The 6,170-nt window shown below is 36.9% G+C and overlaps 1 non-coding gene across 1 annotated transcript; it reads right to left on the bottom strand.

Annotated features, from left to right (window-relative positions):
- Positions 1-5,078: 5,078 nt before the first annotated feature.
- On the bottom strand, positions 5,079-5,185 carry LOC131226407 (small nucleolar RNA R71). The gene has a single exon (XR_009161794.1). It is a non-coding gene; the product is annotated as a small nucleolar RNA R71 (small nucleolar RNA).
- Positions 5,186-6,170: the final 985 nt, after the last annotated feature.

A 6,170-nucleotide genomic window follows, 5' to 3' on the forward strand; every position in this document is an offset into this window, starting at 1 on the left:
CAAAGGCAAGCTCTCATTAAATAGGCAAAAAGTTCCAACGGATATAAAATAATCATATTTTTTACAGAGTTCGATATCATCAAGCAGGGTTCGATATCATCGAGCGTATACTCTCGATACCATCGAATGACCGCTCGATGACATGAACTTAATCTGTCAAATGCTTTTGAACCTTTTTGCCAACTGGTCGAGGGAATCAAACACGCTTCAATGTTATCAGATTTTGAACTCCGATTTCATCAAAACGAGGTTCGATTCCTTGATATTTGAAAATATGAGAGCAAAATTGCTTTTAAAACTTAACAGGTATAAGATATAATCGAGCATCACTCGATATCATCATAATTTGAATATTAATGATATCGATGATGGTGTCGATTCATTGATAATTCTAAGGAATTTTCCTATAAGCTTACTAGACGATTTGTATCCTATTTCAATGACATCGACCACGTCTCGATATGATCGATATTTGAATATCAATTTTATCGAGTGATCCTTGATACATGAAAGATTTAACTTGAAATTTGTTAGATAGATTTGTGTCCCAATCCGATATCATTGAAGGTCTATCGATATCATCAAGATTTGAATTTTGAGGATATCGAGACCCTCTTCGATATATCGAGAATCACATGATTTGCCTTAGTAGTATATTGGACACAACTGACCAAATGTCGATTTTATCGAGTCGACTCGATGGACTCGAGATTCAAAATTCGATGATATCGAATAGTCCATCGATTCATTGATAATTCAGTCCAGAGTTCTTTATGGTTGCTGGATATCTAAAGTCCTCATTTCGATAATATCAAGTGAGTTTTAAGGACATCGATAACAGGGTTCGATTTCATCGAACCACATGCCGATAAATCGACAAAGGCAGAAAACTTAAATTTTTTTTTGATTTTGCAGAGTAGTTTTCTCACCTTAAACCCTAAGATGTTCTATCTATTTTTAAGGGTTTTATATACCTGGTGTTTTGGGACATGGGATGTGAGGCTAAGGTTTACCTGTGACGAGTTCGGGCACACATCCAGTTGAGGCAGACGCTTGAACAATCTTCATATGAGGCTCCTTTGTCTTCCTGACTCAACACTCACGCTAATTGACAAACCAGGGCACTTTCAAAGATTTATAGTAGAGGGTTGGATGATAGGGGTTTTTGGTGGAAGGAGGTCTGGATTCTAACCAAAGGGTGGGACATCCAAGGTTGCTAGAGAGGGAGAGAGAGAGAGAGATGAGGAGAAGAGAATGGAAGGAATGGAAGGAAGGATTGTTAGAGAAAGGGGTTTTTACCAAAACCCATCATTGGGTTGCTAGAAAAGAAGGATAAATGATTTCTTCTCTCCCTAGAGAAGATGGAGAGGTCATATTTTTAGACCTTGGTTAGAGTAAAAGAGGCTTGCTAGCATGGGAGAAGCACAAAGGTGGCCACCTAGATAAGGTAACCAATGATGGGAGGGCTAGCTAAGACCTAGCTACCTAGGGGATCCTATCCTATCATAGTTAGGCTAATCACGACTTCTAAGATGATGCAAACATGCCTAGGGATTCATGCAACCCTAGGTGGGCCCCACAAATCGTGATCTACTGTCCAAAATAAGCACAGCCTACATCTTGTAATGTACAACTCGGATTGCCGTACAAGACGTGGCGTTGGAACCGCGGCGACGATGTAGTCGCTATGGCACTAGTTCGGGGTCAATTCGGGTCAGATTTATATGATGGGACTTAAGGGTCATTGTAAATGTAATCAAAGGTCACGGGTTACCGAAATTCGACCAGTAGGACCGCGGGACCCGACAGAGCAAAATAGATACTAAGGTTAAGGGTCTTACACCATGTGCTGTTTGGTAACCTTAGACTGGTCATGGACAACCTTCGACTGGTTGAGAGTTACCTTCGACTGGTCGAGGATGACCAGAATTTAAAGGATTTTGATCACTGGAGTTCGAGTCAAAGTTCCTTCGACTAGTCGAGGAAGACCTTAGACTGGTCGAAGCAGGCAGATTTTTAGGGTTCTTTTTCTTCACTTCAAGTCTTCGATTCTCTTCATTCCTCACTTGATTTTCTTAGATCTTTAGCATGTGAATTTTTCATTCTTGGTCTCATAAGATCCATTCTTGGCTTTGGTGATTCTTGAGCGTTAAATCCATGCTTTTAATATCCTTTTCAATCTTAGCTCTTAAATTCACCTTGCAACACAAACATGATTAAAATAGAACATTAAGCATTATCATATTCATAAAACCAAGTAATAAATGGGGGATAATATGCAATATTTGACCCTCAACAGGGAGTCCCAGGTGCAATCCACAATGCTCAAGTGGGATCCACACATACATTTAAATCTTTGTTCACATCCACATCTTCAATTTAACATTTAGATTCACCTTCACATCTCAAGTGACATTAACGTCCACACCCACATGTTTATTCATAACTTCATAAATCTATATGCACACTCACATCCATGTTTTCATTCATTCATATTGAGCATTAACATCCACTTCATGCATTCCACATTCACACTATATGTTTCATACATTTTGTGATTTTAATGTTAATAACAAAAACTTTATCCTTTCAGGTACAACAATATATAAAGATAATGGCTATTAAGCCTGCTGAGTGTGAAATATTGCATATTTCTCCCTTATTATACCTTGGTTTTATGATAATTAAAGTGCTTAATTGATCTTATTACACTTGTTTTCTCTTGTGATGTAAATTCGAGAGCTTTGGAGAAAATGATGCTTAAAGCAGTAAGTTAACACTCTAAAGATTACCAAAAAGAGGAATGGATCTATGGTGGTTGAGAATGAAGATTTCAAGATTCTAAGATCCAAGGAAATCAAGTGAAGAATGAAGAAAACTTAAGAAATCAAAGCACAGAAATCGGAAGTGCAGAAATTGTCTATTCGATGCCATCGAGGACACCTCCGATGACATCTAAGTGAGTGTTCAATGCTATCGAAGGTGGCTTGATCCCATCGCAAAAATCAAAAAAATCCAATTTGCTTGCTGGACATATTTGGGACCCCTTTGATGCCATTGAGGGAGAGTTTGATCCCATCGAAGATGCACTCGATGCCATCGAAGCCAGTTCGATGACATCGGAAAAATCATGAAATTCAAAGTTTGTTCATTAGACACATTTTGACATCCTTCGATCCCATTGAGAACCCCTTCGATGCCATCGAAGGGGTTCTCGATGGGATCGACAACTTAAGTAGACTTGACAGACGCGCGCCAAAACCCGATTTAAACGATGCACCAGGGCTTTGATGCCATCGAAGTCTCATCGAAGCTCCCATTGAAGCTATGTAAACTATGTAAATTGGAGGCGGTTTCAAAGTCGTTCCGATCAAATCTTATATATATATGGGATTTTTAGGATTTTTAGTGGAAGAATTAGGGTAGGAAGGAGGTAGCAAAAGGTGGAAAAACTTCAAGGAGTCCTTCAATTAGTCGATGTAGTTAGTTTTTTTTTTTTTTTAAAATATTTTCTAAGATGTTAGTCTTTGAAGGCTAATCTCTTAGCTAAGGCTAAGGGATGAAGGTTATACTTAATTTCAGTGTTTAGTTTGTTGAATTCAATACTATTATTTCGAATGATGATATTAGATTTGTTTGGTTTGAATTTACTTTGAAAGTCTTTGAGTTGTTTATTTCTAAATTTGTTGTGCACTCCGGGTACAATGAATGCTATGGTTTAGTAATTATTTAGCCTTGATCTAGAGAAGGAATCTATCTATATAATTAATTAATCTAATGATGACTAGGGGTGCATTAGATGCTTTTGATTCCCTGCGATTGATATCCCCGTGCTTAATGAAATAATTGGTCAATTGAAATTATATTCATCTTAATATTTGTGAATGGTTTAACCACTCTATCATCCGACTGGATAGATTATGACTTCAATTCCAGTTGTGTTATTTTATATTGAAGCAGCAAATTGATGTTGAGATTACTACAAGCAGATTCCTAGATCCTTAGTATTTTATTATTATTATTTTTCATTTAAAATCACTGGATAAAAATCCAACCAACCAAGTTAGTCTTAGATTAGCACTAGACTATGTTCCCCATTCCCTGTGGATTCAAACTTAGTCTCACTGAGTTATTACTACAGCGCAGCCCTGCACTTGGGGTTGTGAACAAGTTTTTGGCGCCGTTCCTAGTGAAGTGGCGTTGAACACGATTAGGTTTAGGATTTTTAGTTTTGATTTCTGTTTTAAGTTAAAATGTTCTAGTTTCTAAATTTTTCTAAACCAAGGTTTTTAGAAATTTCAAATTTTTAGGATTTTTGTTTTTAAAATTCATCTTATTTTTCTATTTTCTTTCTAACGTTACTGACACTGCTTTCTGTTTTATAGAATCTTCACTTTAGTTCTCCTCTTCATGTAACATTCTTTCTCTCTCCATCTATTTAATTTTGTAATTGTTATAGGACTTAGTACTTAGGATTAGAAGTAGAGTTTTGTGTGGTTCGTGCCCATGGGTGTAAGGGATCATTCATCAAGACTTCTAAGTGAATGAGGTTTAGTTGACAGTCTTGAATTCATTGATGAGTTAGAAAACATCTAAATACTCCTGAAACACCATATGAAATTATGGTCGAAGATGAACATTATTTTGATGAGAATCATGTACATTGCACACCACCAATTCGGATGGTGCATGATGAGAGTGAGGTACACCAAGTTCCACCGGTTCGAACCTTAAGAGATTATTTACAACCGATGAGAACAAGTACACCTTCCTGCATTATTTTCCCAATAAATATAGGAAACATGGACTTCAAACCTGGGATGATCCAATTACTTCCTAAATTCCATGGGCTTGATTCATAAAGTCCATATCTAAACTTAAAAGAATTTGAAGAGCTAGTTGCAACCATACACTTTAACAATGTTCCTGCTAACACTATCTAACTAAAATTATTCCCATTCTCAATAAAAGAGAAGGCCAATTCATAGCTTCACTCCTTAAGGCCAAGGTCCATTGGCACTTGGGCTGAGATGAACTTGGAGTTCCTTAAAAAGTTCTTCCTGGCTCATAAAATCAACACTCTCATACAAGACATAATGAATTTCTCCCCAAAAAGAGATGAAACCTTTTTTGAGTGTTGAGAATGGTTCAAGGAATTACTTCTCACTTGCCCATATCATGGCTACAAAATTTGATAAACAATTAACTTCTTCCATGAAGGACTGAGTCCAAAAATGTGCCAATTCGTAGAGATGATGTGTAATGGCGAATTTATGAGCAAAGAACTGGAAGATGCTTGGGATTACTTCGACACACAAGCCAAAAATGCTCAATCATGGGATACATCTAACCAAGCTATTAATCCTAAAGTAGTGCCAAGAGAGAACGGAGTATGTAACACCCCGATTCCCAAAACCCGAGTATACTCTCGTTTTCCAAAAATCTGAGTGTTAACCTTTGAAGATATCCCAAATTTCACGTACATTTTTTTCTTTATCAGAGTTAGTAATAAAAACAAATCAAGTATAAGAGGGAGTCCAAATATACATAACCCAATTTTTAAGTGGTTACCTAAAAACTTATAAAAATCAATGTCTTAAGCTTTTATAATACATAACAATACAAATTAAATACAAATAAAATCAGGAATAGAGAGTCGCAAGATCATCTGAATCCTCCTATTCAACATGAACCCCAGCATGCACATCCTTTGTGTCTCCTGCACACTGATTATAGTTTGATAGCGTCAATGGCTATCTCAGTGAGGTATAACCCTCTAGATTTATCGTATCATTAAGATAATTAAGCATAGTTATCAAGAATAGTCTACAATGAATATTTCATAATGATCATCATCATAATAAGGCAAAGTTCATCAGATATGAATATATTGAATAAATTCCATCAAGATATTCTTGTTTAAATGCATGAATGCATGCACATACTCATAGACCTGGGGATGCTCATCCAATTAGCAAAAGGTCACCCAAGGAGAACTAGCCACCCAAAAAAGACCATGTAATGAGGACACCCAAGGTGGGCTAGCTTCTTGAAAGAGTACTCTATGAACATCCGAGGAAAACTAGACACCCGAAAATGCCCATGCGAATGGGACAACCCATGGCAGTCAAATGCACACAACGAAAACTTAGGATTACCAGGTAAAATAC

This window comes from Magnolia sinica, chromosome 14 (genome assembly GCF_029962835.1).
Source record: "Magnolia sinica isolate HGM2019 chromosome 14, MsV1, whole genome shotgun sequence".
Lineage (NCBI taxonomy): Eukaryota > Viridiplantae > Streptophyta > Magnoliopsida > Magnoliales > Magnoliaceae > Magnolia > Magnolia sinica.